A 21,605-nucleotide genomic window follows, 5' to 3' on the forward strand; every position below is an offset into this window, starting at 1 on the left:
TCTGTGCTCCCATGGAGCTGATCCAATGGCTTTTAAGGGAGCTCTGAGCTTGGACAAGCTCTGAAGGGCATGGGGCAAGGCAAGCAATGGGCCCTGTGTTCCCTGCTTATCGTCCTGGAAAATAGGTATGATAATATCGGCCTCACTAGGGTCCCATTGCAATTAATGTTTGGAAAATGTTTTGAAATCCCAGAGTTAGAAAAGGCAATGCTGGTGCAAATTAGTTACGTATTTTATTTCTAAAAAATTATTCAGATTATTCCAAGATACTTTTTCTAAGAATATGGATGTAAAGGCAGTAAATACCTGGAAGCTTAAATTGACATGTTAGCTTAATGATCTTTTGAAAATTGTCACAGTAAAATATTTCTGTGATCTGGAGCACCTGCTACATAAAGAATCAAAATTATGTGGGTTCACCTCATCACTTAAAAGCCAAGGAAATAAATCCATGCAAAGGATGCTTTTCTTTGTTGATCTTGATTATAATTTCTCAACTTTTAGAAAGTGATGATGCTTTGCTTGGCTTAGTTTCTGAGTTGAGGAGGAAAGAGAAGCAAACAGTGGGAAAAACAAAGTTAGGAAAAAAACTTAATTTTACATTTTTTTAAGGAAAGAGAAAAGTTCTACGATGAAGGGGTTTACAGAAGTTTTGATTAAAATGTTCTTGTTAAGAACTTTGATAACAGTACAATATTGATATCTTGAATTTTTGTTGCATGAGAGCGTCCAAGTCCAACATCCTGGAATTAAAGATTGATTCCAAAATGTTTCTAAACAGTGTGTAAAACCTGTCATTGTTAGGAGTCTCTGAATATATAAACACTATATCAAGTTTAAAATAGGGAAAGCAAATTGAGAACAAGAATTTATAACATAAGAACTATTTTTTAACTATAAAGATTTTTATTATGCTTGGTATAAAAAGTAATTGAAAAGTTCACTTATATGTGCAATCTATTATATGCAAGCAGGAATAGACAATGCTGGGTGCAAGGTAAAATAGGTCTTTGAAAATGTGTCTATTAATGGTTTATTACTGACAAATGTTCAACTACATTATATAGTGTTCATACATCCTTGTAATTTAGTGTTCTTTTTTGCTTTATTTGCAGTTTATTTAATATTTGAAAATACTTTTTGTATCAATTAGCAAATTAGCAGTTTATCTGGGTGGAAAAACCCCATCTGAGTTACTGAGTTACAAAGTGAATTGTTCTGCAGCTGCAAAATCAAATGCCTCAGCTGAGTTAATGCTTTTCATTTCTTTTGCATGTGTCAGCATTAATGGAGGCAAGCTTCTATGAAGCCTTGCGTGTGAAGATGGTGCTGAGCAGACTAGATTCAATTCTGTTAGATTCAATTCTGTTAAATGCTTTTTGCATTTTTTGGGGGGGGGGGAATAAGGCACAAAAGGAGACTTCAAATCAGGCTGAACTTCAAGCAAAAGTTAATGCTATTCTCTTTTGGGTTCAACCACCCACTTTGCTTAAGGTCACTAGTTGAGGCTAATGCAGCTCAGAGGGGCTGCAGTAAACTTGGCATCTCCTTGATTAGGCTCCCTGCTGATCTAATACACATACTAGCTCACTTGCCAAGTCAAATAACACATTTAGTGAATTGGAAATAAGATTTAAGTGGGCCAGCACAATGCGGCTTGCCCTCTCATCTTTTTACCGAATCCTTCTCTTTGTACGCGAGGCTGTGAAAACTGCTCTTGTTAGAGGACTTAATCTTCATTTTTTTCCTGTAGATTATTTGGAAACAGGTCAATTGAATGTTGGAGCTGCTAACTCCTCCCACTAAAGAAAGAAACTGCTTGTGGCATACTGATTGCATCATTTAAATGAAAGGCACCTATTATTAAAGAGAAAATACTATAGTATGAGGGTCTGTTAGGATTAATAAAAAGAAATCCTGATATTAAATGCACCGCTTTTAACAATGTGTTTATTTCTTTGTCTTATAGACTCTTTTCTAAAGTGTGCCTTGTATTAACTGCTGGTGAGTAATGGATGGGGTTGATCACATCAGTATATATTCATCTCCCGTGGCTGTTCTGCTGCAGTTAATTCTTAAATACAGTAGGTTATAATAGGGTGACATTTCTATAGTGCCTTTCATAAGAGCAATCTAAAGCATGTCACATAATGTTTGACTTTGAACTATTCAGTTTTTTAGTGACACAAATCTTGGGGTAAATTTATACCTTTAAGGTTTGTTTCTTTTAAAAATATGAGTCATTGTATTTGTTATAGTTTGAAATTTATCATAGATTCGCCATAGATTATCAAGCTACCCATGCCATAATAATCTGTAACTGTCCTTATCTCTGTGTTAGATGTGCAGGGTTATGATGTGTGTGGACTTTTTATGATCTACTTATCTCTTCTGGTCATATAGATTTATGTGTATCTCTATTCTGACTAAATCTGAAATCAGGGCTAGCATTCTGAAGAAATAAAATATGTCTCTGTAAAATCCATGTATTAGTCCCTGACATCTGAAAGTTTAGAGAAAAATGCACATAATGTCCTCTACAAAATGCAGAAATGTATACAATTGCCCTCGTTACAAAGTAAAACTTTAAATGTGAGAAATGTATAATGTGCAATTGAATTAACCAATGTATCCCCAGTATGTTTTTGGAGTTATAACAAATAAACTATGTCAGGGAATAGTGTCTATTACTTAAAATTTGAATATTTGCAACAGTTGTTTCTGAATAGAAAGAATTTATTTACTAACACAAGGTAATAAAATGTAAAATAGATTATACTACTTATATTGTTTAATCATTATGTTTCATCCATCAGAATGAAAACCAGATCTCTCTGTAAAACAATGCTATTAATAATAATGAGGAATTTATCAATTTAGCCTCCCACTCTGGACTTAAATTTGCAGTTGTTTCAAAAGCATTTTTAAGTTCTAGGGAACTACACAAATATGGAATCATTGCTGGCACTTGTCATCTCACTCACTATGTTTCTGCTCTTTCTTTTATTTGTTCTAAACCCTGGAAATGTGAAAACTCATCTTTAATGGAAAAGTAGGAAAACTGAAAGGATTATAAATCAGAAGTGATAGTTAAACATGAAAATAATTATGAAAATGAGAAAATTCTCAATAGACTGGGGTTTTCTGGTTTTTTCTTTTTCATATTGACAAGAATTATTTTTAATGCTTTAGCTACAGATAGATGGTATCTAAAACTCCAGGTAAGATTCCCCCCAACTGCCCCCAGAGTATTTTTACCTCACCATAATTTGTCAGTTGAGATAAAATGTAACAATGGCACACCGATGTTCCACTGGTTACAAGGTATTTTTCTCTAAGCTTGTGATTTTTCTTACATTTTCTTGAAACTACTTTGAGAAGTATTGGGACATTAGACATCAGCAGGAAAAGAAAATTTATATTTAGTGGTTTTAAAGTACTGGTCACAACTCTCTTTTTTGGGTATCTTTAAAATGTGTCCTCTGTTAATGTTCAGATAGTCAAAAGGCAGATGACATTTTAAACTTTTTCACTAAGAATATTCAGGAAAGCAACAGGATTAAAAGAAAATAAAAAATTTGTGCCTTAGAGGGAATTAACAATTAGAATCTTAGCTAGCTCTTTCTCACTAACAAATGTATGCCAAAATTCTACCTGTTTAATTCTTAGCATCCTAGCAAAACTATTTTCATTAACTGTATTTGACATATTTTTAAGTTCTTTGAGATAATTACCATGTGAGTAGAAATAAATATATAAAATTACAACGAACTTATAGGACAAAGTGACTTATTTATAATAGTGTTTACATTTGTTGACATTTCAGACAATTAATTGCAAACTTCCCTTCCTAGTCTAATTCGTAAGCTTCATACAACATTTAACCTAAATTAAATTCTTCCCAGTATTTTTCTCTTTTTGATCCCCAAAGAACCACTTTCTTTTTTTTTTTGTAGTTTAGAAAAGGGTATTTCAGCTTTATTTATCTGTATAATTTTTCAGTCTCTTGAGAGGCAAAGTATGAAATCATATTTCCTAATTGGTATATATGGCAATCGTGTACAAAGCAATGACATCAGAATTGGTATATGACATAGTTGTCCTTAAAAAGAGCATAGACCAGGAAAAATATACTTTCTTTCTTACATGATTTGAGTCCCTAGTAGCAAAAGAGCAAGGTCCTAGAGATATACTCTCTTGATTGCAAAATTCACAGGAGTAACTAGAAACAGCCTGCTATTATTCTCACCCCTAACCAATTAGTGTGTGCAAAAAACAATGAAACCCCATTTGTTTACAATAAAAAAAAATGAAAAATTGGTAAATAGTGATGTACAACCTGTACAAATAACCAGCAAAAATGATAACCCCCACCAACCATGAATAAAGTTACTAACAACATAGAAAGATGTATTATTAAAAATAGGATCCAAACTGTAGCATTAATTATTTTTTAACTAGCATTGATAATGCAATTCATTTAGTTTACAAAGAGTCAAAAGTGAAAATGTTTAAATTCTCATGCCAAGAATAAGTCTTCTAAATTACAATTGGCAACTGCAGGCAGTGTATATATACTAGCACTATTCTTTTTTAGCTCTGTAACTCTTGATGACCCTAAATATTACATAAAGTTTTATGAAAAAACACTTTAAAATTATTATTTTACTTTCACCATTAAATTAGAAACATAGTATGTATTTGGACAAATATAAATTTTCTTTCACCTTGAATTTCTTTATTATATCTTAAAATTGCCAAATAGACATTTTGGTAATTAAGGAATGGTTTTATTTTCATGGTAAATATTTCTTAATCTGTACTATGTAAGAAGCTGAGTTTAATAATGAAAAAAGCATGTAAAATATAGTTATATTTTTAAACAGACTAAAATCTATGAAGATTGGAAAATATCATATTATTGCTCTAAACTTCACTTTTTCACTTATATAGACATCGGTTGAATATTCATTATGATCTAGTTACTGTTCCTGCTTCACAGTTTTTTTTTTTTCTTTTCATTTTAAAGTGTTTAGATAAAGTATTTAGAACAAAACCTGCTTGACTGCAGTGGCTATGTCTTTTTATTATGTATCTATAGTAAGTTCTAATCCCTGGTAGTTACTCTGTATGCTATTAGTTATGCTTACAGTAGTTGATTATATGGAATTGAAATTCATTTATTGAATACACAGTATTTGCCTCAAAACTATTCATAATTATGCACTGAAAAGAAAAAGAAGCACAAAGGTAAATTGAATTCTAATGATTTGTGGGAACTATATCAAAAAATCAGACTAGTTTTTTAAAGTGTTTAACTTAAAGGAAATATTTTCACTAATAATTATGAAAGTGGACTTAAAATATTATGATCAAACCATTGCATTTCTTATTCACAAATGGAAAACTTCTTCAGTCCAGAATTCTGCATTCTAAGAACTCATTATAACTGGGTGCAGGAAAGCACTCCTATAATGCCAGGGACTCAGGAGGCTGAGGCAGGAAGATCACAAGTTCAAAGCCAGTCTCAGCATCTTAGCAGGTCCCAAGCAACTTAGCAAAACCCTGTCTCAAAATTAAAAATAAACAAAAAGCCTGGGGATGTGGCTCAGCAGTTAAGTGCCCTTGGGTTCAATCCCAGGTACTGCCCCTACCCAATAAATAAAGCTCTTTACTTCTTAAAATACAGTGGTATAAAATACATATCACATTTAAAGAGTATGAAATAAAGACCATAACCCAGACTCAGACAATATTCTGTGCAGAATAGAATCTTTTTTTTTTCTGATCTATAATAGTACTCTTCAGGAGAACTTAGGGGTTTGTTTTATTTATAAAGTCTTCTAATAAATGAAATAGCAGGAATGATGTGATTCTTAACATAAAGTATTGGAAAAGAGAATTGAGCATGCTTCCTTTGGCATTCAATTCTATTCCTGAAGTGAACTTTTACATTTAAGAATGTTCTAACTACTCAGAAACCAGTTACAAATGCACATATTCCATCACTCCCAGTGTCCAGTTTTTCTATCATCTGTTTTATGGAAAATCATGCCAAAAGTGTGTATTGTACTGAAAGGTCTACTTAAATACAAACTATATACCACATTCATTTTTCATCAAACAGCACAACTGACTAAAGATGGATAATAATGAAAAAGGATATGGCATAAAGAGCAATAAAATTATAATTCTCTCTATGCAAAGGAATGACCTTCTTTACTAACTAATGGAAATATTTTATGTCATAACACTTTACCCTATTATAGATGCACTTCTTTCTTTCCTCCCTCCCCATCTATTCATTTGTGAGTAGTACACATGCTAACAATATGAATGCTTTTCAATTTAAAGCACTGTAAAAATATAACTGCATTTCTTACTATAAGAGTTGATGGATTAATTAGAGCTAATCAAGGTTATATCTATGTGTGTCTATGAAAAATGTTTCTAATTGGCCCTGAGACTAATATTCAATTACAAATCTTTTCCATTTGATTCATTCTTTTCTTTCTTAGAAAGGATTATGTTGATGGGATTCAGGTAATGGAACTTGGTGGCTTAGGAGGAGCATTAAAACATCCTTCCAGCTTTCAACTAATGTGATTAAGTTTTATGAAGTTTGTTTTTGTTCTTAAAATCTTACTGAGGTCAAGTGCTCATGTGATTCCTTTGGAATAGAGTTGAGAAGTTGGATGAGTTGAAGAGATGTTACTAATCTTTTAAAATGCACTCATTAAAGTCCAAAAAGATTTGAAATACTCATTTCCCAGTGTCACAATACCTAAATTAAGAAATGAAAATACATAATTCCTCTCACTGAAGTCCTCATTATAGATCTTGGACTGAAATGCTCTACAAAATACCTACAGAGTACACATGTACAATGACTAATGAACAAAGAATGATTAAATAAATCTTAATTTAAAACTAAGGTAAAACAATCTTTGTGTTGTCAGTAACCTAAAATTTTTATCTATTTATCAAGCCCATAAAAATAAAATGCATTGTTTTCTTTTGCCTCTAAGAAAAGATAAGTAGCAGAGATGTAACTTCATATTTAATTTTATGTATGCACTTAAAATTTGTCAAAGATGTTAAGCAATACACATCGTTCAATATTTCCATTTTTGTGTGCAAAGAGCTTGAATTGCACGGTATCTTCTTTCCCCTTGAAAGATAAAAAACAACGTATTAGGTTACAACTGGAACATTTTAAGATTTAGTATCCAGAAATTAAATGTATCATGAAACGATAGGTGGAGTTTAATGTACACCCTATCAGTGTGGGTCAGTGACCTGGAACGTTTTCAGGATTAGTATGAATAGAAAGTATTCCCTTCTATTTTCTCTCCTTGTAGGAATCTATTTTAGTTTCTCTCCCAGTAGGTCAAAGGCTCTTTCTAGTGATTCTAAATAGAAATAAGTTTCAGAAATCAAATTTTATTAATGAAGAACCCCAATGCAGAAAGCTACATGAAATGAGTGCTACATTTGAATGTAAATACCTATATACAAATTCATCTCTAATTATTACATATCAACGTTATGTTTTTATGTTTGATTAAAAATCTATGTTTATGCTTACACATTTTCTTTTCCAAAAAAGATATATTTGTAAAAAGAAAAATCTCTAAGAGGAGATATTGGTAAAATTTTTAACTGAAGCATATGTTATAGATAAATCTGAAGATAGGTACAGATATAGTTCATGACTAATATTTAACTACTGGTCTTATTTATAGAAAGCCTCAGTCCTCTAATTTATATTGTATATGCTGCGTATATGATCACAAGAAATTTTATTAAGCCATGCATTCCCAGAACTTCAGTGAAAGAAGGTACATGTCTCAGAGGACTACCTCTCTTGCTTTAGAGGAAATATTAGTTGAAGTCAATTTTTGATTAGACCAAAAATGTTGTGAAATTTTCTCATCTGCAAATCCCAATCCCTAAAATAATGACAAATCTAATAACTTCCCACAGCATGGCAACACGTTAAATACCTTAGTACAGTACCAGGCAGAAAATACAGTGAGCAGCATAATACTTGAAAAAATAGAGGTAGTAAAATAAGAATTTTAATTGTATAATTTAAATATTGCTAATTTCCAGTTCTTTAAAATCCAAAAATAAAATAGTTTAAATAATAGTTTATTTAAACTATTAAATAAAATTAATAATAGTTTATTTTTCTATTAATTTTCAGAAAACTTTCAGTGATTGGTTTACTTATATTGTTAGTTTTTCAGCTGAAAATGATATTTATAAGAAAACTAACAACTTTGAATTTTGATCTGAATCAGATATTGATAAACAATGCTTTCATCTGAATGTTTTATATTACCTAAATAATAAAGCTAACCCTGAAATATATAGAAAAAAAAACAACAGTTACTGTATTTATGTCATATGAACTGCCTTAGTATTTAGCAAAATTGGTAGGTTTTAGATGCCTGTGACTGTTGAGCTCAAATTTTGACTCACATAATGTAGGTCACATTACATGAAATAATAAAACTCTTGTTTTCTCAAATAAAAGCTTGAAAAAAAATTGCCTTTAACTTTATGAATCTTCCTTTTTACAGTTTATATAAAAGCCAATAGTTTACGAGTAAGGCATGTTGCTCACTAACTCTTCCTTTGGAAATGGACGCTGGAGAACTGATGGCCTGGAAGATTGCCCAAGCTGCTATAACAGACATATAACCGACTGTTTGACCACCCCTGTGTTTGCTTTAGATCCCATATTCGTCTTGTGTTTTTTGCTTCACAAAGCTGTAGAACAGCTGTTCTTCAAAAGAACATATGTTAAGGATGTGGTAACTAAGTTTGCCTTCAATGAAACTTGAATTCTTTGAGAAAAATATGCCAAATGACAGTATTAATCCTTGAATCACCTCTGGAATCCCTAGTGTCACGTGGATCAAAGATTTCACAGTGTAATGTTTATTTAAACTTAGCCTTTTATTTCCCCCTGCAGAAAGTTTGTGTACTGTCAATGTTTTTGATCCAGAAAAAAAAAGAAAAGAAAATTTGAATGGAATGTTTTTACTTTCATATATGAGATAACAAAGAATAAATAAAGTTTAGATTATTTTCTAGGATATATATTTTGCTTTCATCTCTCTCACTTTGACAATCCATCTTTTATGATATTTTGTTTGCTGCCTTGGTATTATGCACTTTAGGGGCAACATTAAGCATCATTTATTTAACTGTAGGCAAAATTTTAGCTACAAATAGGAAAAGTATTTAATGACATTGTTTCTAAATAAATGCCAAACCAAGAAAATTGAATAATACCTTAGTGAAATTTCATCATCAACTAGATCAGGAAGGCATTTACCATCTTGCCAAATCTAGATCCATCCATATATAGTTTGTGTGGACGTGAGTAGAGTCACACATATGTGCATATACACACCCCTGTAGGGAATGGTTACAGAAATGAACAGAGTTTGCATTCCCCTTGAATTGGACTTCTAGGCACTGATTTTACCATTCACAGTGGATGTTGCATTTTAGATCTATAAATCATGACTGACATCCTGGTTAAGTGAGTTAGGTTGAAAGAAAAGAAATCACATGTTTCTTATTGTAAACTGTTAAACTCTTTTCCCCACTTTTTGGATGTAGCTTTTGTTCACAGAGCCTCTCACCATTGATCCACTCAACATCCTCATCTCATTGCTGATCCTTTCATAAAGTTTACTATGTTCCTAAATAATATGCCATGGACATTTAGTAGGTGATTACATACCTACTATTTTCAGGCTAATATCTAGGGGTAACTTACTGATAGTGATTGGTAACTTATTAAATTATATTAACAATCCAGGAATCCTATCAGTGCCATTTTCCTTGTTCTTTGGGGCAGAAGTTTGGAAACACGAAGGCATGTGCACTCTTCATGTAAATATTGAGACAGGAAGTACAATGATTATCTACTGTTATTTAAGTGGTCTTGGCAATATCTCGATAAGGGAATACCTTTCAAATCTTTCCTGGAAAATTTGTACATATTACCAAAAATATTTGGAATTTCCTGAGAATATCAAATAAGAAATAAGGAAAAACAGAAATGAGAAGCAAAGTGTACACATCAACACAGAGATGTAACTTGTTTGACAAAATCCCCATCGACAATTCAGTTAAAAACAAAAGCAAGACAACCTGGCAGTCAGAATCAAAGGTTAAAGTTGACATTTCCCGGAACCAAGGCAAGAGCACATAGACAAGAGGTCACAATCTAATAAGTCAGTCTTCCTTATGGTTACTATAATGTTAAATGATTACTCTTGGCCCTGTTGGCTGCTTTCAATAAGTCATCCCTTAAAGTAAAATACATATCAATAGGCTATTAAGTTAACATAGTACACATTCTCCAAATAATATGAATGGTATTCTAGAACACTCTATAGAAACAACCATTTTGGAAGTAAAATAAGTTATTAAGTTGCAAATGACCTCTGTGTTGCTATTAACCTTGATAGGAGATAAAAAAAAATTTTAATGCTATCCTATAATGTGCCCGGGTAATTTCCAGTGTTTCAGTATTTGCTATAGGTAATGTTTATTTGGAATATTTTACCAGAAGAAATGCAAAGGGTTGAAGATAGGATTGTCATAGAATATCTAATGTGAACTCAGAAACAGAAGTAAACTCTGAATTAGTAAAAGTAATGTTTATTTGAACAGCAAAAGCAAATTCAAATCAAATTTTTTTTCATCATTAAAAAAAATTACATCTACTCAGAGTAATTTACAGATTTAAGGCAATCCCTTATGCCAATGACATTCTTCACAGAACTACAAAAATCAATTCTAAAATTTACATGGACCACAAAAAATTCTTAATAGTTAAAACTATTTTGAGAAAACAAAAACAAAACAAAAATAAAGCAGGAAGAATCATACTAACTTCAAAATGTACCACAAAACTGTTTTATTTCACCATGGCTAAAATATAGAACCAACCCAGGTGTTGTTCAACAGATGAATGGATAAAGAAAATGTGAGATATATATATATATATATATCTTATAGCTTATCTTTCATTATATATATATTATATATATATATACCCATATATATATGTATATATACATATATACATATATATACATATACATGCATTTCTATATGCACATATACATATATATGATGGAATATTATTCAGCTTTAAAGAAGAGTGAAATTATGGCATTTGTTGGTAAATGGATGGAGTTGGAGATTATCATGCTAAGCAAAATAAGCCACACTCAAAGAACCAGAGGCTGAACGTTTTCTCCGATATGTGGATGCTAATTCACAATAAAGGGAGGGGAGGGAAAAATAGAGTACTTTAGATTAGGTAGAAGGGAGTGAAGGGAGGGGAAGGAGTATAGGGGTAGGAATAATAATATAGTGAAACAGACATTATTACCTCATGTACATGTATGACTGCAAGACCAATATGATCCTACAATATGTACAATCAGAAAAATGAGAGATTACACTCCATTTAGGTACAATCTTTCAAAAATGTATAAATGCATTCTACTGTCATGTACAACTAATTAGAACAAATTAAAAAATTTTTAAAATACTGGTATTGGCATAAAAACACATAGGTCAATGGAACTTTAGAATAGAGAGCCTAAATGTAAACACAGAAGTCTACAGTCAATTGTTCTTTTGTTTTGTTTTGTTTGTTTGACAAAGATACTAAGAACACACATTGGAGAAAGGACAGTCTTTTTAATAAGTGGTGTTGGTGAAATTCAATATGTGAATTTAGAAGAATGAAATCAGATCCCTATATCTCACCTGTTACAAGTTCAACACAAAATTTACTAAAGACTTAAATGTAAAACTTGAAACTATGAAACTTCCGAAAGAAGAGAGAAATGCTACAGGTCTTTGGAATAGGCAGGGAATTTTGAACAAGACCCTGAAAGCACAGGGGGGAAAAAAAGTAACCAAATGGGATTACATCAAACTGAAATGCTTCTGCACATTGGCAGAATGCAAGGACAAACCACAGAATGGAAGGAAATATATGTAAGCTATACATCTGACAAATGGTTGGTATCTAGAATATGTAAGATTGTCCAATACTCAATGTCAACTAAACAAATAACCTGATTATGAATGGACAATATAACTAGATGTTTCTCAAAAGAAGAGATACAAATGATCAACAGGTATATGAAGAAATATTCAGTATCACTAATCATCAGGGAAATGCAAATCAAAATATTACACAATGTATATTTCAAAACATTACTTGTTGCCCCAATATGTACATTATTTATCTTGTTATGTGTCAATTAAAATAAATTTAAAAGAAAAGTGCTTTAATGAGGCAACATGTACTGTGATGCCCAAGTTGAAAATGTGTTTAGAGACATGCACAGTAATTCAACCAATGTCAATACAAAATATGAAAGTTTTTAACATCTGTAAAATTGATCTCAAAACAAGAAAGGAAAGGAACAAGTGGGGAAATGAGTGCTTTATATGTTTAAAAATTAATTTGAGGAATTATAACAGAAATATTAAATATTTTATCTATACTGAACTTTTGAATGATTTTTATTTGGCATTGGTGCTTCATTAAAGATTAATAATAATATGCATTAATAATTAATAAGGGAACTTCTTTAATTTATTTATTATCAAATATCTATCATTGATGATACAATTTTAACATTATTAAAATTTCCAATCTTGTTATGGTATATTTGTGCATAATAATCATAAAATGTGTATTATTCATTATTTATTTCATATTAAAACTTTTGAAACTTCTAGTATAACTCCAGAAGATAAAATGTTTCACTGTTTCTTATTTTGTTCAATCCTTAATACTTAAAAATACTTAAGTGATATGAATGACTCATGATCTCAGTAATCCTGTGAATTTTTTAGAATTCCATTTTTTTTTGTTCCTAAGACCTGAAGATTAATATCTGTTGGAAATGAAAACACTAGGCTGGGATGAGTTCCAGAATTTTGGCTGTGACCTTGTCATGTTCTTTAAGGTAAAACATGACTCAAAACTATAACTAGTCAAAAAAGGCCAGAGGCTTTTTACAAAATGACCATAGTTGATTCATTCTGCTTCCTAGTTGTAAGGTTCTGGTTTACAAGTTAGAGTTTACCTCTGCTCTAAACACTTTCTATATGTTACCTTCAGGTAGGACTCCTCTTTATTCCAGGTATGCCTTTCTTTTGTACTAGGGTACTGTTTGATGCTACCTAATGACAGCAATAACTACTTGTTTTTCTAGTTATCAATGGTCAGAGACAATCTAAGGTTGGAATCCAAAGTTGGGTTACATTTATGTGAATGTAAATTAAGTTCACATTATTATACATATAGATTTTAATCCTATTGTACATAGAAAGTAAGATATATCAGAAGTTGAAAAATTTTCCCTAAGAGTTTCCAAATCCACTACTTTAAATAACTGAATGCAAAGTTGCATATTCCATCAAACAGAAGTGATAAACTATCATCCTGAAAATTTTAAAGCTGTCAAAATGTATACTTCAATCAGTCAGGACAATGGAGTAAACACAGTAATGTTGGTTTTTTTATCTATACAGGGAGAAAGAGGAAGGATCCATCAGATATTATAAGATAAGCAAGTATAAGTTAAAGGACTTATGCTGTATCTTTGCAAATTTATTCCAAAGCAATATTTGTTGTTAAATTTAAACAATGATCCAGGGTGCAGTGAGCACATCTCTAATCTAGCAGTGTGGTAGGCTGAGGCAGGAAGATCACAAATTCAAGACCAGTCTTGGCAACGTGGCAAAACTGGATCCCAAAATAAAAAGGGTTAGATGGGGGTGTAGCTCAGAGGCAGAATGCTCCTGGGTTCAAACTCCAATGCCATACTGCCAAAAAATAAAAAAGAAAGAAAGAAAGAGAAAATGTCCAATAATCATTCAAAGACTACTTCTAAATAGAAAATCATCAATGAGTAATTCTACTATAAGCATTATAAGTATGAAGCACATCTTACATGTCATAAAACTACTGTTTTCTGTGTTCTACTTGAGATAACCCAGATACCACAGATTAACATTGCAACAGCCCTCATCCTTACATGTGTAATAGTTTGCATGCCAAAGTAGGGCTAATCTTTGGCAAAACTACCATCATCAAGTCAGCTATCATTCTTCCTACAAATTCAGAATACCCATCCCATGTGATCTGTTCTTTAGATGTGTCTTTTGTATTTCAGGGATTCATCTATTTCTTTCCTCAATTTTTTTATATGAGTAAAATATTTTGCTTTTAGATTCAATTTTAATAGACCCACATTCATTCATTTCCATGTGGTATATGACTGCTTCACAGGCCATATGACTCACAAGGTCTAAAATGCTTATATTCCAGATCTTACAATAAAAGATGTTTGCAGATGCCTGTCTAGACTAGTCTTCTCAAATCTGAGTACACGTGAGCTAGACTGCTTAGTAAATGCAATTAGTAAGACCTAGTCACATAGTTTCTGATTACGTAGATCTGGGGGTAGGTTCAAGAAGTTGTGTATATTAAATTTCCAGATGATGCCAATTTTGCTGAGTAAGGGAACCCACATTGAGAACTACTATTCTAAACTGTGGAGATGTTTTCCTCTTAAGAAATTGTAGAGGTGCTCTGTGCTATACAAGCCAGTGGAAGTCATTTTTAAAGAGCAGATGGACTTACTGGTTTTCTTCAAATAGCATTTGCTCTGCACTTAAGACTGAAAAGATAGCATTGCTAAGAATAATCTGATCATTTCCTTAGCCCATTTATTGATTGGGTTTTTTGTATTCTTGGTGTAAAGTTTTTTGAGTTGTTTATAGAGTCTGGAGATTAGTGCTCTATCTGAACTATGTGTGGCAAAGATTTTCTCCTACTCTGTAGGCTCTCTCTTCACATTGATGATTTTTTCCTTTGTTGCGAAAAAGCTTTTTAGTTTGAATCAATCTCAATTATTGATTCCTGCTTTTATTTCTTGTGCTTTGGGAGTCACGTTAAGGAAGTCTGATCTTAAGCCAAAATGATGAAGATTTGGACCTACATTTTCTTCTGTTAGGTGCAGGGTCTCTGGTCTAATTCAGAGATCCTTGAGTTGAGTTTTGTACAGGGTGAGGGATAGGGGTTTAGTTTCAGTTTGCTGCATATGAATTTCCAGTTTTCCCAGCACCATTTGTTGAACAGGCTGTCTTGTCTCCATTGCATGTTTTTGACACCTTTATCTAGTATGAGAAAACTATATTTGGCTTTGTCTCTGTGTCCTCTATTCTGTACTGTTGGTCTACCTGTCTATTTTGATGCCAATACCATGCTTTTTTTGTTACTATTGCTCTGTAGTTTAGTTGAAAGTCTGATATTTTGATACCCTCTGCTGTACTCTTCCTGCTAAGGATTACTTTAGCTATTCTGGTTCTCTTAATGTGCTAAGGAAATGAGCAGATACTTCACAGAAGATCTACAAGCAGTCAACATATATATGAAAAAATGTTCAACATCTCTAGCAATAAGAGAAATGCAAATCAAAACTACCCTAAGATTTGATGTCATCCCAATTAGAATGTCTATTATTGAGAATACAAGCAACAATAGGTGTTGGTGAGAATGTGGGGAAAAAGGTACACTCAGACATTGCTGGTGGGACTGCAGATTGGTGAAACCACTCTGGAAAGCAGTATGGAGATTCCCCAGAAAGCTTGGAATGGAACCTCCACTTGACCCAGCTATCCCACTCCTCGGTCTATACCCAAAATCAGCATACTACAGTGAAATAGTCACATCTATGTTCATAGCAGCTCAATTTTTAATAGCTGATTGTCAAACCAACCTAGATGCCTTTCAATAGGGGAATGGATAAAGAAACAGTGGTATATATACACAATGGAATATTACTCAGTCATAAACGAGAATAAAATTATGGCTGCAGATAAATGGATAGAGTTGGAGAATATCATGCTAAGTGAAATAAGCCAATCCCAAAAAGCCAAAGGTCAAATGATTTCTCTCATAAGTGGATAATGATACATATTGGGTATGGGGGGAGGCAATAAAGGAGGAAAGATGGATTGTATAGAGGAAAGTAAGGGGTGGGGAAAGGGTGGGGGGAAGAAAAATAATATAATGAGGCAAACATCATTACCCTATGTACATGTGTAATTATGCAAATGGTGACTCTACTTTGTATACAACCAGAGAAACAAAAGTTGTACCCATTTGTGTACAATGAATCAAAATTTTAAAATAATTAAAAAAGGAATAATCTGACATGTAACCTGTAAGAACTGAATTTTTTTCCTTAAATGACTTCAAGGTGTTTTTGTTGTTGTTGTTGTTCAAACTTATCCCACAACAAATGCACTGTCTGAACCTTATAGACAACTTAAAAATTTATAACATGGTGCCAGGCACAGTGGCATGTGAATGTAATCCAGGCTACTCAGGAGGTTGAGGCAAGAGGATCATAAGTTCAAGGCCAGCCAGGACCATTTAGTGAGAACTATCTCAAAATAAATAAGAGTCTGGCAATATAGCTCAGGAGTAGAATGCTTGTCTAGCATGTACAAGGCCCTGTGTTCAATCCACAGCACTGAATAAAGAAAAAATTCCTTTGAGGTAGATTTGTATCCATTTTATGAATGGAAAAGACAAAAATAGAACTATAGAACTTGCCATACTGAAGTGATTTCCTAGTTAACTGAGGAATACTATATGGTTTGAATGTGTTACCCAAAGTTCATGAATTAGAAACTTAACCCCCAAATTTGTATTTGAAGATGGACCCTTTTTAAGGTCATTAGGATTAGATGAGGTCACGAGGGTGGATCCCTTATGATGATGTTGTTCATGGCTTCATAAGAAGAGAGACCTGAGCCCACACATTTGCTCTGTCTTGCCATGTGATTTTCTCTGTCATGTTATGGTGCTGCAAAAGAACCTCAACAGTTCTTATATTAGAACTGTTATTAGTTCTGATATTAGACTTCCTAGTCCCCAGAATCATGAGATAAATAAACCTCTATTTTTTATAAACTCCCCAGTCTGGGGTATTCAAGTATAGCAACAGAAAATGGACAAAGGTATATAATTTGGATCTTCTAATTTTTAGTCCAGTATTCTTCTTTAAGAGATTTTACTACTGTTCAAAACAAATAACTCTGATTTCTTAAAACAGACAAACAAATGTGCCACCTTGGTTAAAAATTATTTAAAAAATGGATTAATACAGAGCTGAGTAGTTGAATTTTCAGTGTTAAAGATACTAACATATAACAAATATGAATCTCTTACAAACTACTGCTCTTGCAGAAAAAGAAAGGAAGTCAAATGCGAATATGTGGTGACTGTGGTCAATGAAAATGTGGTTTCCTACACTATGATATGCAATTGGGACCAATAGTTTATTGTTATGATACAAGCATCCTTTTGCTGGATATTAACCAAATGTCATTAGGCAAAAGCAATTGTGGAAACAGCGGTAAGATGCTCACCTTGGTTAATGATTTGGAAAAAAAAATCCCTAGAGATTTAAAAGTGGGTGCAGTATATCCGTTTCTTTTATTGACTTTGATGCACTATTGGAAATTGAAACCACTTCAGATGAATAAAAACCAGTCTATTAAAGCATGATGGGGGAAGAAAGGCTTGGGTGAGATAAATATTTAAAGTGTTCACAGTTGGTAAGTAGTTTAAAATACAATAGCAGTAGCATGGTCTCAGCCTTTTTATTTTATTTTTTAGGTTACAAATGTTGCCCTTCATGAGACTATCTTGAGGTAATAGTTGTAGAATAAAATTATATGACAGATTCTCCCATTAGTATGTTTTCTCACAGATCTCTTTAGGAATCAAAATAGTGGGGGCATTCTGCCGTGTGATAGCTTTCAAGGAAGAATAAAGAGAATTTTTTTTTAAAGTTTTCCAAGCTTTAGGGTATAATTAAGTGAAAATTGTAGTAAACTACTAAGAGAAATAAATTTTATTGATATTTTAAATTCTTGTTTTACATGTTTCATTTTTAGGAAAACTCAGATTAAGCAAGTCTCATTAGATTAATGTGTTATATTATTTGTTATTTGTTTTGAATACAGAATAAAATAACATTATTAAAATGATTCTAAATTACATATGAGTAAGGCAACAAGAAGCAGTAGAAAATATCTTAAACGAAATCAGAAAATCTGGATTCTTCTGGTTTTTCCATTCACTGAAATTGTGACCTTAGAAAATCACCTAAATTTTGAACCAAATCACCTCAACTTTTAGTGCTATTATTTTATTATTTGGTACCTACAATTTCCTTTTAGAAAAAAGTCCTGTGATCACATGAGACATGATTCTGTGAGGTCATTCTTTATGAGCCAATATTAAATTTGCATTATTTTCTAAATCATGTTTTAGAAGTTAGTTTTCAATATCATGAAGTATCAGTTAATTTTCTAAAGTTGAACACAATTTTGCCACCAACTCTCCCAAGTTAATTTTACGTTAGGAATTGCCAATTTTCATGCAGAATCAGAATTGTGGAACTGGGACTGTGTATATGAGCTGCAGGTGGTCTCTGGCCAGCAGCATACATGTCCCCCTGTCTGGTGTCCCCTGGTGTAATCTGTCTCTTCTTCTCAGTGGAACTGCGAAGGTGTAGATTCTTGGAAAAGGCCTTATATGGAAGACTGCCACACTTGAGGCTGAGCCCACGGACACTAGAAATTGTAAAAGCAAAGATCTGGTATAAGGAAGGAATTCCTCCTGATCAGCAAAGATCTTCCCTGATAAGCAACTGAAACATTGTGCACATTCAAAAAGGAGTCCACCCTCCCTCTTCTGTTGAGGCTTCATGGCAGTGCTAAGAAAAGGAAGAAGTAAAAAGAAGCTTAGAGAAGAGAGAAAGTAAAGTTGACTGTCCTAAAATATCATAAGGTAGGTAAAATGATAAAATTCATCACCTTTCTTGGAAGTCTCCTTCAGAGAATGCACCTCTGGAGTTTTTATGGATGGCCACTTTGATAGACATTATTGTGGTAAGTCTTATCTGACTTGCTGCTTCAACAAACCATGACAAGTAATTGTGTATTGGTTAATAAAAGATGTGAAATGAGGTCAAAGAATTAAGGATGTGATAATATGGGAAGATCTAAATGCTCATATCAGTGGATATAAAGGTACCTTCCATGTATGTATATATAGCTTGTAGGTTAATGTAGACTATCAGCAGTAACTTCTTGACCCATGAGATTCTAAAATTTACCATGCAACATTTAAAATTTAATGATCTTTCTTTTTTATTTGTTCTTTTTAGATATACATGATAGTAGAGTATATTTTGACATATTATACATACATGGAAGAATCTGATGATCTTTCAGTCCTTCCTTAGGTTCTTCAGTATCTAATGGATGGCCTCAGTTTAGAAGCTCTCAAATTGGAATCTTGAACCACAACTGTGTGTTCATAACTATTAGTAAAATATGCATTAAGTTCATCTTCTAAAATCTAGAAACAAAAATTATTTTGTGCTGGTTTATTTATTTACAGTGCTGGGAATCAAACCCAGTACTTCATGTATGCTAGATAAGGATCAGACTTTAAAGGAATAATCAATGATGAAAAATTACCAAGACACGACTTTAAGAAAATTGTGTTGTATAGAAGATGAGTTCTTATTTTTCATTATTAATTCAATTTTTTTCATACATCCTGTGTAAGAATTAGTTAGAAAATATAGCTTTACTTTGTTTTCTATGTTTCATATACAACTCAGGCAGACTATTTACCGTCCCTGAAATATTCTACCCAGCATTGTGACATCTCTTAGTTTGTAAATATTAGAAGCCTCCATAACATGCCATAACATGCACAGGGGAAGAAAATGGCTCTGATTCCTTGTCTGTGCCTCCTGTGGTGTGTTCTCTGTGTTGTCCTAATCCCAATGTGAATCTTCCTGCTTTCCTTTTATTTCCCACAGTAATCGTGAGTACAAGGCTAACACATGTAACAGAATTTTGCTGAGGATGATCTTGTTGCACGAAAGACTTATAGGAAGTATTGGACAATCCCCACACTTGTGAACTGCACACTAGTAATTACTCCTTCTCACACTCTATGGCCTCTGTAAAGATCTACTAGGTTTCCCTTTCTTCCTCACATTAACCTCTTTTCCTTCTTTTTCTCAAGACTATCCCATGTTCCTCAATCCCACCCTTCTTGCATTACCTCAGATGGTCAGAATTTATCATAAGGATTGACATAGAGAAAGGAAACACCGAAAAGACTTCTGTGGCCTGTCTGTTAGGCTTTATGAAGAACTGCAACATCATTCAGCAAGTCCTGAGCAGTGGATCCCACTGATCCCTAATCCAGCGAAGCAATCATGCTAGATGTTCAGCTATTCTAAGATCCCATCTCCCTGGCCTGTTCAGCTCCAACTTTGAAACCTACTTTCTCCTTTCTACTTTCTTCTCCAACTTATGTCTTAGTGTACTTTGTGACTTTTTGACTTCTCTACACTGCTTTTTGTTTCATTAATTTCCTCTTCATTATAATTTCTGTGTCCCTGACTGTGAATCTCAGTTCTATAACCTCTTGAAAATGAGGTCTGATGGACTTAATCTTTTTCAGTGACCTGGAGAACATTCCTTTTTCATAGAATTTTCCAAGGCTACTTCATAGGCTTTTGTCCCTCTCATGTCTAGAATTTGGGTCACATTTGGTTGAACTAACACTAGATTCATTCTGTGATGTATCCGTCTGATGTAAAATGTTGCAATATTTACAAACAGTTTAGGGTGTTTGACTTACAGTTAAGTGACTAAATTGATACTCAACTTTTCATGATTTTTCTTCCACGTTAGAGTATAATTGGATTGTTCAACCCTATGTGAACTTAACATATTTATATATTTTTTAGGATCTTTATTCTAAAAACACCAATATCTAGGAGAAATTGTATAATCATGTGAAATATATTTGTCTCATTTATAAGGAAATAATTAAATTTTTAATTATTTTATAAGCAGAAGCAAACTAGAATTTTATACAAATTTATTAAATTCATAATTTATTACATTTCAGCATACATTTATTTCTTCTATCTCATTTTTAAAAATATGGATAAGGACATTAGGAAAGTAGCTTGTGTTATATAAAGTGGTATTAAAAACTAAACATGAACTCAGATTTTCAAGATTTAACTTGCAATCTCATAAATAAAAGTAATATTTCTCACAGACTAAATATTAAGAAAAAGTAAGAGGTTAGTAATATGTATTTGTATCATAAGAAGTTCCAAAACAGAGATTTTAGGAAATTCTAAATGAGAAAATTCAGTGAATGTAAATATATCTTAAAAGCTTCTAAATAAACCAAATAAGTGTTAACTATTTAAATTATGATGAAAAGAACTAAAAAGAAACATTGTACTGTTGAAAAAGTAAGAGAGCTATTGATTAGAATTTATGTCTAACTTGAAAATATTGATGATTTACTGACTGAAAAACATGTTTCCAGAGAATTACAGGAATCAATAGCTTTCTATGTGTGCAAATTCATAGCATGAGCTTTGCCATACCATGTGTTTTGAGTGGCCACA

The 21,605-nt window shown here is 32.5% G+C and overlaps 1 pseudogene; it reads left to right on the top strand.

The window, feature by feature from the left end:
• Positions 1-1,650: 1,650 nt before the first annotated feature.
• On the top strand, positions 1,651-19,076 carry LOC124986333 (ubiquitin-40S ribosomal protein S27a-like; annotated as a pseudogene).
• Positions 19,077-21,605: the final 2,529 nt, after the last annotated feature.

The sequence above is a fragment of the Sciurus carolinensis genome, chromosome 6 (genome assembly GCF_902686445.1).
Source record: "Sciurus carolinensis chromosome 6, mSciCar1.2, whole genome shotgun sequence".
NCBI lineage: Eukaryota > Metazoa > Chordata > Mammalia > Rodentia > Sciuridae > Sciurus > Sciurus carolinensis.